Here is a 12,170-nt window from a genome sequence, read left to right as displayed (position 1 = left end):
TACTGGCGTTTGAAAGAGACTCTTTTTCCTTTTGTTTTATCCTGGAAATGCAAAATTTTAAAAACTTTGTATATATATATACGTTGACGCGCAATTAAAGAGTAACATACCTGTTAAACTTCATTGAAATCTAATGCCGCGTTTCACCGTAAATGCGGAACATAAAAATATTTGGACATAAAGAGAAATGCAAAACCATCGACTTAAATCTTAGACCTCACTTCGCTCGGTCAATGAAACTTTGGATATCTGAGTTCTTTTAAAGTACTATTCTATTCTACTTGTTCTACTGAGCCAGTACCATTTTGATTTTTTTTTTCATAGTACGTGGCACTATTGAATTAACTGTTCTATTGATTTATTCTAACTTTGTCTACAGAATTGTGAAACTGCATATGAGGAGTATTGTATGTTTAATTTGTTTGTTATCCACGTCTGCATCTATTTTCAGTTTGAAGAACTGGATATCAATCTTGATTATTCAAATTTTTTATTGTTCAACATACACACACATTATTTACATACATAGAAAAAGAAGATGATACACAATTTTTTAGAACAATAATGCTCAAGGTAAAAACCTGTGAGGGGAGAAAAATCTAATTTTCACATGAAAGCGTCACTCGAGAATAATTATATCACCCGGCCTCACAACGAGAGTCTTAGAGTCCTTGACTTAGAATAGTTAATCTCACAGTTGTACAGTCAGTGTGAGTGAAATTTTCTGCACACATCATGCGTGAATACGCCGGATGGATTGACTCGTATAATCTGAGGATGGTGATAATGATGAGGAAACATGATTCTGTTAAAAGGAATAGTCTCGATCTCCATTATATTCTTAGGGATTTGCTTGTGATCATGTTTCTATAATTTTATCAATTCGAAGATCAGCCTTCAAAAATTTAATAATAATAATAATAATAATCTTTATTTCCGTATAAAAAAAACAAAATAATTACAAAATTGCACTTGCAGAAATTTCACATAATATACAGAAATATTCTACCATGCAAGTGACTAAGTCACGTCCGCATGGAGGAGCATCAGAGAGACAGAAAAAAACAATATTTATTGAAAACGAAAACGAAAAAGAGAAAAATATTAAACTAAATAAAAATAAGAACTATCTAAAATAGTGTATACAATACCTATTTTCTTTAAATGAAAAAATACAATAAGAATAATAAATTAATTAATTTGAGATGAATGATAAAGACAGAAATACATAAATCAGCAAGAGTGGAAAATTCTATGCATAAAATAATAAACAACAAGCTCAAGATAAGACATGATACGCAAATCTCAGACAAAAGTCAAAATTAGCAAGCACAATATGGAAATACGCAGTGTACAAGGAAATAAATGAACAGCCTTGGAACTATATTACGGAGTTGTACATCATCTCCACCCCACCCTATCGCAGTTTAGTAGCCATCTTTTTATGCTAGTTTTGATGTAATACTATTATTTTGGGACCCAAAATTAATCTTGATGTGTATAGGTAAAAGATTGAAAAATTTTGGGGTGAGGAACATAAAAGATTTTTTGAAAAGGGTACAGTTAGGTCTCAATCCTCGGAGATGGCGATTCAGTACTCCTCGCGTCAAATGAGAGCCCTCCACCACCTCACAATAGCTTACTATTACCCATCATTCCCACTCAGCAGGTAAAATATTAAGTACCTTGTGGATATACATGTATCTCAGAGGGAGTATCTCGAATTCTTGAAATAGTGGTAAAGTGCTATCCCTATATCCTACACCAGCAATTATTCGATATAAAAGACTTCTGTAGCTTTATAATGGGATCCAAAATGGAATAATATGTACTTCCCCAACAACTCAATCCATAACTATTCTTGAATGGGCAAATGCGTAATAAATCTCTTTCAGGGTACTTTTATTGCACATCTGCTTAATTTAAATATTGTTCTAAGGTAGAACTGAAGAGATTCTTGAGGGACTTAATGTGGACTCCAATTCAAGTTATGATCTAGAAGCACCCCTAGATATTTTACATTGGATTCCATTTTCACAACAGGGCAACTGCAAGAGTCACGCCTACAGTGAAATCCGTGGAGGAAGATAGGCATAGGAAAACTTCTATGCCACTTAGACTGAACAAGATGTAATGGTTTTTTGAACATTCATTGCCAACTTATTACAAGTGAACCAAAATGACAGTTTATTCAAGTCCTGTTGCATGTCATAAGCAAGTTGGTCCTGTTGGTCCGGACTGTATGATAAGGCAGTGTCATCTGCAAAAGTTGTTAATTGTCCCTTAAAGTCACCATTGAATAAGTCATTAATGTAGATCAAGAATAATATAGGTCCCAGGACCGACCCTTGAGGGACCCCATGACAGATATCACGCAAGTCACTAATTTGATTATTAATTTTTACTGCCTGACTTCTTCCCTGTAGGAAAGTTCCAAGCAGTTCCAAGGGTGCACCTCTAATACCTGCTCGCCACAGTTTATGTAGCAGAAGATCATGATTACAGTATCAAATGCTTTACTGATATCGATAAACAATCCAGCAGCACAATTACCTTGTTTTTTATTTAATCCTAAGTATATATTTTGCAGGAAATGTTGAAGGGCAAGCTCGGTGTTGAGATTCTGCCTGAAACCAAACTGTTGATTGGAGAAAAAAAAGTTGTTATCTAAAAAGTTCATTAATCTTTTTTAATAAGTTTCTCAAACACCTTTGATAGAGTAGGTAAGAGTGAGATGGGACGGTAGTTTGTTTTGGACATCCTATCCCTTTTTTAATATAGGGATTACGGTACCTGTTTTCAATATTTTTGGAAACTGCCCTTCAACTATCGCCAAATTAAAGAAGTGCTATAACAGTGGACAAGTGAGTGATATTCTCCTTTAAGATTCTTGATGTTAATCCATCATTACCAGAGCTGAAGTTAATTTGAGTTTTTTAACGGTTTGAATTATTTCACATTCATCAATCGGGCTGAGAAAGATGGTCGTATGACTTTGCTCGCTTTGAAATTCGTAATTGTACTGCTGGACTATATCATCTGTACTTGTGGAAGAGATTGGGAGAGTTTTTCAGGCAGATCAATAAAATACTCGTTGAACAAATTTGCAACGCTTTTACTATCACTGATGATTTTTCCATCCTCATTTAACTGTATATTTTGAATACTATTGCTCTCACCAGGTAATAATGATTTCAGAATTTCCCATTTCTTTTTAGAGTTCTTGGAGTGTAAAAGCAGATTGTCAGAGTAATATTTACATTTTGCGTTTTTTACCCATTGCTTCACGTTATTTCTCATTGCTATGAATTTATTCTTTAAAGCGGTATTATTTGGCATTCGTTTATGTAACTTATATAATTATCCCTTACGCAATACTGTTTGACAATCCAGGTGTCATCCACGGTTTTATCATTTTGATTTTATTTTTTAGTTTACGTTTAATTGTGGATCTATTTAAAATACTATTGAAGGTTTCATAAAATTTGTTAAATGCAGTATTTGTGTCATCTATTTCGAGTATATTGGTCCATGAATGGGATCTGATGTTATTAGAAAGTAGCTGATAATCTAGTTTATTTATTTCAGGACAATCACACAAAGTTCTTTTCATTTGTCCAACTGGCAAGAAGCCTATTACCGCTCTGTGATCTGTGATTGAGTTATCTATTACGGCAACTCTACTGATAGTGACCCGGATAGAGCGATAAGAGAAATGATTAGGTCAACTTATACATTTCAACTCACGTTGCTACACGTTTCAACTTGGCAAAAGGACAGAGGGGATTAGTATTATTATTCTCTAGAGCCCTGGAAATATCTCTGTTATTGTTCTTGGTACCTCATACAAAAGGGACTCCATAATACAAAAACAAATCAGTCCTTGCCGGACCAAGCTAGAGGAGAGAGAAAAAAGAAGAAGAAGAAGAGAAGAAGAAGAAGAGAAGAAGAAGAAGAAGAAGAAGAGAAGAAGAAGAAGAAGTTGACAGAAGAGGAGAAGAAGAACAAGCGAGAAGAAGAAGATATAGAAAAAGGAGACAGAAAATAAGGAAGAAGAGAAGAGATGAACAAATATAAGAAAAAATATAGATAGGAGAAGATTATAACCGTTGAGTACACTATTTTATCTATAACCACTCTTTTGACGAATTGAAAACTTATAAATTACTAGTGGTACTCCCATACAGTAACAGTCAGGGGTGTATTCAAATACCGTTGGATAACATCTTTCCAATATTGTTACATTCATCTAGAAGTATAAAATCTGTTCTTTCTTACATTGATATCACTTATGTATAAGTTACTGCAAAATCAAAATTATTTTATATTGACTGAACAATTAAAAGTCACATTGAAATAGTTATTTTGGAGTTTGGTAGAAATAATACATTTACATGGACTCAATTTATTCATTAAAGGCAATCTACATAATTCTAATAGGTTCTGATAACACATAATGATAAAATAGGTGTTCAATGAATTAATGAAGCCTAACAACTTGAAATATATTTTAAATTATTTAAGATTAAATTGATTCTACCTCGGTGCAAGTCAGCTTCACATTTGTACTTGTATCATTGTATCGAATTATTAAATATTTGATGATTTTGGTAAAACAACATTTTAATCCTGGACTAGTAGTTCTATGAACAGTAGACCTCGCGCAGTTATAAAACACAACCTCGTCTCATAATGTCCATAAGAGTAAATCCTATTTGTATGTTGTGTCGGCAAGATGTCGGTGTGAAAACGCCTAATGGCTGTTGGGGTTAGTGTATCAAAAATATGCTAACATCAAAATCTAATCTCCTTCAACTTACTGGCAACAGGTCAGACCGAGTTGAAAGCAGATAAAGGTCGAGAGAAAATACTATGTTTTCTTTCCGTTATTAATTGCATGCGTCATTGCATGCAATGAATAGTCAACACGACAGCTGATTTTTTACTAAGTTACATTGATATATTAATTGCATGTGTTATCGCATGCAATTAAAAATCCACTCAACAGCTGAATTATTATGGATGATTCTATTCTGATTTTTACTGTAATATTGACGTTCGAAGGAGACTTTACCTATTGTATTAACCTTGAAATGCAAAATTTTCAAAAAACCTTGTATATACGTCGAGGCACAATTTAAAAAGAAATATACCTGTCAAATTTCATGGTAATCTATTGCTGCGTTTCGCCGTAATTGCGGAACATATAAACATAAAGAGAAATGCAAAGCCGTCGACTTGAATCTTAGAACTCATTTCGCTCGGTCAATAAATTGAAATTTTAAGAAACCACAAATATCCTGGATGAAAAGGGGAATCAATTGTTATGTATAGATTTGAATCTGAATGTCTAGGATCCACTAAACAGTCTACTAAGTTCATCATTTTTTCTCCACAGGAGAAACGTTTAAAGCTGGCTTCAAATGATGTCACCACATTATTAACATATGTAAATTATATATTTATAAATGTATGTCACGTGGATTGAAGGAGCGTTGTTTGTGACGTTGTTTGTTGATTGAAGGAAGATTCTATTTTACTATTTAAATAAATCATAATGTAATTTACTTATCCACTTCGAGATTTAAATAGTGATAATAAGAGTAGGAAATGAAATGTATAGCAAACACTTCAGTTGCTATGTAGGCCTACTGTATTGTATTCTGTAGTGTCTTATTTTTTACTAAGTGATGAAGTATCAAAAATACTATCATTCAGCATTGTTATGTATTATTTTCAATGTCATTTTTTCTCTTTCTTTTCAATAATTTAAAATTTGTTATTATTTTAATAAGTAGATAACTTAACTATTGTTTGTTTTTAATCATATTATTTGTATTTATTTTTTTGTATTGTTATAATACTTGATAGAGAGTTGAGTGTAAGAGAGGGTCGACTGCGCCCTAACTTCGCTTTCTAAGAAAAATAAAGGCAGTCATTCTATTCTATTCATGTCACCATAATATATATGTATATGTATTAAAAAACAGACGCTTTCTAAGAAAAATAAAGGCAGTCATTCTATTCTATTCATGTCACCATAATATATATGTATATATATTAAAAAACAGATGACATCCAATTTATTAGAGCAAATGGAATGCCTTCATCTTCATGTGTAGGCAACACACCACACCAACCTTGTTCCTGTGAGACTGACCTTGTCTCTGTGACACTACACTTGTTCGAATGGGACTCTACCCCTCTTCTTTTTCCACTGACACTACTTGTTCCAGTGAAACAGACCTTGTCGCTGTGATTGGCCAACCTACACGCGCTGTGATTGGCCAGGCGCGTTTGGCACCTCCAGATTATTCTAGAGATTTCTGTCTATAAGTTACAGCCTATATTTATGCTGTGCAAAGCTATTTTGGGAACATGGTGAAACTTTGGTTTACTGGTGGCACTTCTGATATTTTTCCGTTAGTATGGTAACAAGTTATCAAAATTAAATAAGTGCCTGAAAAAAATTTTTTTCGTCCATCAGTTATGAGGTATGAGCACCCAAAGTTGGAATTTATGGCACAGAACACATTCAAATTGGTACCAGATAAAATCATGAAATTTTGATGGTGAATGTTTCAATCTATTGTCCATGATATAAAATACTTAATTTCCCAAAACATCAATTTTGAAAAAAATTTTTTTTTCAAACCTATTTTTTATGGAGTGACTAAATCTGCTAAATCTCTTCTAATCATTGAGAAAGTAAGGTAACTTGAAAAAAATGGATTTTGAGGGATGATCTAAACCAAATTTCAAGGACCAATATTAAATAAATAACACACCTGAAGCACAATTGAATGCAGTCTCCCAACTTTGCCAGTACTACATGGCCATAAAGAGCAAGAGCACCTCCAAACTCATTGTACTCTCTCTTACCCAGTTCTGACAAGAATATGCATGCTAAATTTTCTATTCAAATGGTTGCTACTGCTGCATGTTCAAGGTCAAATTTATCGCCCAGCTGCATGAACGGGTAATCTTCATAACTTACAACAATGGAAGGGTGCATTCGATATTGTGTATCCAAAAAGTTGAAGGAAGGAATAGGTGTTACACCTTCAGTGTTTTCCCAATAATTATTGGGAAAGGGCTAATTGAACAATTTCTCAGTCATTTACAAGTCGATTGTATTCTCTATGATCTGATGGAATGGAATATGATACTGCTTCGATGTTACTGATGCTGTACTTTTTATGAAGAAAGCTGGTAGAGCTCTGGAAAATCACTTTCTCAATATGATTCACAGATATTCAGCTCTGAATTCTTCTGGAATGGATTGTTTTCTCAACTGTCCCTTGTAGAAAAATGCGAGAAAGCCAACTTGCAATGGATGGGTGCATTCGATATTGTGTATCCAAAAATTTGAAGGAAGAAATAATGGAATGAAATATGATATTTCTTCTATGTTACTGATGCTGTACTTTTCATGAAGAAAGCTGGTAGAACTCTGGAAAGTCACTTTCCCAATATGATTCATGAGAATTCAGCTCTGAATTCTTTTGGAATAGATTGTTATTTCTTAACTGTCCCTTGTACTTTCCCTCAATATGGTGAGAAGGCCATCTTGCAATGGATGGGTGCATTCGATATTGTGTATCCAAAAAGTTGAAGGGAGTAATAGGTGTTGCACCTTTATTGTTTTCCCAATCATTTTTGGGAAAATACTAATTGAACAATTCCTCAGTTATTTACAAGTTGATTGTATTTTCTTTGATCAGATGGAATGGAATATGATACTGCTTCTGTGTTACTGATGCTGTACTTTCCATGAAGAAAGCTGGTAGAACTCTGAAAAGTCACTTTCCCAATATGATTCATATGACATGTTTTGCGCATGATTTTCTTATGAGTTGCTGTAGGACTCAGTGTTTGTTTCCTGCCATGAAAGTTAATTTCCAGTCATATCCATGAATTTAGTGAATGAGATGATGAATAAGATTGGAGCTGTTACAGAGACTGGAGATTGAGAGTGGTATTTGTCATTAGTGATAGTGCAAACATACTTGTTATTCAAAAACCCACTTTTGTTAATTGTTGTCTCATTCATACCTTCCAACTATTCTTTTTCTATGGCTACATAATCTCCAGCAATTTACAGTTATCTTATTCATTATTCAGGAACATTTTTTTTCTCCGACTTCCATCTTCATAGAGATCCTTCCAGATATGATTGCTCAGAAATGCATTGAAATTTGCACACAATAATAGGCACTTTCCAACTCGTTTCAATTCACATTTATTCACTCTATTCCGTTCATAAAGCCAATGTCCTCTGACTGAACCATCGAGACAGTGGAAACGTTGTACTCCTGGCCTTGGAATATCCATCAATGAAATTCACCTCGAGCGACTCCCAAAATCGCCTTCACTAATCGATCTTTGAGGGATTTCAGATTGCATAATTTTTCGTTGATGGTTCTTTCAAAATTGAAAAAGCTCCTGGAGATATAAACTATAACCATAGCTAAATTTATTTATTTATTTATTCGTGGATACAATATTACAAATCATATAAAATAATATGATTGGGTAGGAACAACAGGCTTGGCCCAAAACTATTCCATTCCCAAATTTTGATAATGTTACATGTCCATAAGAATAGGTTATGTTTCCACTGTAAATAGTTCAAGCTCAATTTTCGTCCAAAAATAAATACGAGATGCAAATTTTAAATTTAGAAGAATTAAAACACCAAACGTTAGTAAAATATTACACTTATCACACTGCACATTGAATTGATTAAGTTATTTTATAAAATTTTGAAGCCATAAATACACACAAATTCTCACCAAGAACAGCTATTATACAACCAAATTCAAATGGCGACCCGGGAAATTGAGTTTTCATCGAAAATTTGAAGTTTTCTCAAATACGAAAAATTCTCAGCCAAAACTATGAGTTCGCTATGAAAAGTGAACACCAAATCTGTCGCATAGTACACTGGAGGCTAGGGAAAACCTCCAGACCTTCAAAATTTGGCCCTCTGGCACCCCTGTATTCCCACAAATATTTGGGGTACATTTAAATTTGTTTCCCACAAAAAATTTCATATAAGCTTATTTGTTCAGCTCCCGGAGATAAGCCTATAACCAAAGCTCAATTTCAACCAAATTCAAATGGCGACTCGGGAGATTGAGTTTTCATAGAAAACTGTATGTGTGTGTGTGTGTGTGTGTGTGTGTGTCTGCGTGTGTGAGAGATCTGTCGCGCCTTTCCTGGCATCATTCCAAGTTGTTCAATGACCAGTTGTTTACTCACAACAGCTGTAATCTAATTGAAGAAGAAGAAGAAGAAGAAGAAGAAGAAGAAGAAGAAGAAGAAGAAGAAGAAGAAGAAGAAGAAGAAGAAGAAGAAGAAGAAGAAGAAGAAGAAGAGAAGAAGAAGAAGAAGAAGAAGAAGAAGAAGAAGAAGAAGAAGAAGAAGAAGAAGGAGAAGAAGAAGAAGAAGAAGAAGAAGAAGAAGAAGAAGCTACTGCCCAGACCATTACCTACTCAACTATGCGGCGACTGTGCGGAAGATGCTGACTGAACCATATTTGGATCCTTCGGCTAGAGATACACCACAATTTTGTGAGCTCAATATTGTGAACTCAACTCATGATTGGATTATGAAGACATTGTATGAAGATCAATATTTTTGTCGTGATTTATTCTCTTCAATAAATGAACAACTAATCTAATTTACTGTTCTATCATTCACCCCCACCGCCACCACCACTATCACTCTAAGCTATATAAGTAAGGACATTTGTCTCCAGGATATTAGTCAATTGCTAACTGTTAACAATGTCATACTTTAAATGTTATGTTCTGTTTGGTGATAGACAACGAGTACCTTTGGATACTATCTACAGTCTCAAGTATAGTGAAGTAGCTGTTGTAAATTCAGATAAAGTCTATAATTGGTGAAATGAGGATGTCAGGATTGAATTGATCTTTGATGATCGTTCATCCCGAAAGTATTGGTGTGAATTTGAATGATATGACAAGAGTCTAAATCTTATCAGCAACAATAGAAAGGTCACCTTTGCAGGATTCTCATACTGCAGAGATGATATAACCCTATAACCCTATGATATAACTTATTGATATAACCCTATATCTATAGCCATAGTTTAGCTATAAGTGAGTCATGATGGGCTGACATCATTACTTATTAAATATCATAGTCCTGTTGAAACAGGAAATCTATAGTTAGTGTACACTCAGTGTTCACCAGTGAACACTCAGTGTACAATCAGTGTTCACCAGTGTACACTCAGTGTTCATCAGTGTACACTCAATGTTCATCAGTGTACACTCAGTGTTTATCAGTGTACACTCAGTGTTCACTCAGTGTACACTCAGTGGTCACTCAGTGATACCTTAAAGACTAGTTGAATAAGAAATATCAATGAGTCAAATACAACATTTCGATTGTTCATTTGACAATTTTTTATTATGACAGACAAGTATTCAACAAAATGATGGATTGACAACGTTTATTCTTTATTCACGAGAACTGAATATAGATACTCTTTATTATTAATATTACATTCTTTACAAAAATTTTCATTGAGCAAACCATTGATGATAAAGTGCAAAAGTAGATGAGGACAGCATAATGAATATTTATCTTATTGAGGTAACAATTTCTGATACAAGTGGAAAAGCAGTTGAGAACAGCATACTGAATATTCATCTTGTTGAGGTAACAATTTCTGATACAAGTGTAAAAGCAACTGAGGACAGCATAATGAGAAAATATACATATATATAGAACTTAACAAACATATTAAAAACAGAGAAGAAAATTCATAATACAGTATTTATCTTACTGAGATAGCAATGTTATATATAAATCATATGAGCAAAAGATTTTTTCCAATCTGAAATTTCATAATACAATACAAATAATACTGATCACGGCTTGAATAGCTCCACTCTATGTGTTTTCCCTATTGCATGAATGGCAACTTTGTAGCCATGCATTTCCACCCTTTGATACTCCTTAACACACTTGAACATGGTGTTGTTGTACATCTTTGGCATGAAGACTGACAGGATGTTGTGATCCCTCTCGATTTGTGCTATGATTCCTTCGCCAAACTCTGGGAACTTCTTGCTGGAAGCTCTTTTCACATGAAAGATGTTGTATTTCCGGCCGGATTCAAGCTCCTTTAGGCTGTTCAGTACAAGCTGTTTGAAGCTCGCACCATCAGTGAATATTTTATCAGCCTCTGAAGCTGTTCTGCTGCTGTCCTCATTTGTGCTCGTTGATGGAGCTGCTCTGTTTTCAGCTATCTGTAATTTTTCAAATTTGATTAATTAAAGGAACTTTTACCACACAAAACAATAGTAATGTATTAAAACTATTATTTTCAGCAGCGTGCAGATGGTTCACCAAGCCGTCGCACAGCTGTTGAGGATCATGCAGAGTGCAGATGGTCCACCAAGCCATCGCACAGCAGTAGTATAGAAATGGCAACTCTGGGACAACATGCGCCAGACTTCTCCACCTAACCTAACCTAACTTAGGAAAAATTATCAACCTAACCTAACCTAACAATCCTAACTCAACCTAACCTCAAGGTCAAGGTCAAGGTCATGGTCAAAATCAAGGTCAAGGTCAAAGTCAAGGTCAAGGTCAAAACTAAGAAAAAAATAGAAAAAAAAAATTAGAAAAAACTTAAAAAGAAAAAACTTTAAAAAATAAAAAAAAACTAAAAAAAATGGAAAAAAAATTAATAACGAAAAATCAGAAATAAATAAAAATAAATAATTGAAAAAAAATATTAATGGAAAATCAAAAATAAATCAGAAGGCCTCCCACCCACTCTGGAGTGTATATATAGTGTTCACAACAGTGGGAGGACCATCAGTGTTCAGTCAAGAGTCATACAAGACACATCTGTTCAGTTCTAGAATGAGGCGTTTCAGCACACAGCCACACACTTCTCTTTGTGAAAGAGTATCCTAGGACACACGGCTGCCGTTTTGATCTTCAATTGTATAAAAAAGGTTAGTACACAAATGTTTTTTATTATATGTTTTGAAAAGAGATGAAGGAATTTGTCTTATTCTACTCATAAAAAATGGATATTTATATAATTAATTTAGTCTTCATACCTGTTGAGCTCTATAAACAAAATGTCAGCAGATTCATATGATTATTTCAAGTATGTC

The sequence above is a fragment of the Nilaparvata lugens genome, chromosome X (assembly GCF_014356525.2).
Source record: "Nilaparvata lugens isolate BPH chromosome X, ASM1435652v1, whole genome shotgun sequence".
NCBI classification, from domain to species: Eukaryota; Metazoa; Arthropoda; class Insecta; order Hemiptera; family Delphacidae; genus Nilaparvata; species Nilaparvata lugens.
Note: the sequence above shows the minus strand (reverse complement) of the source record.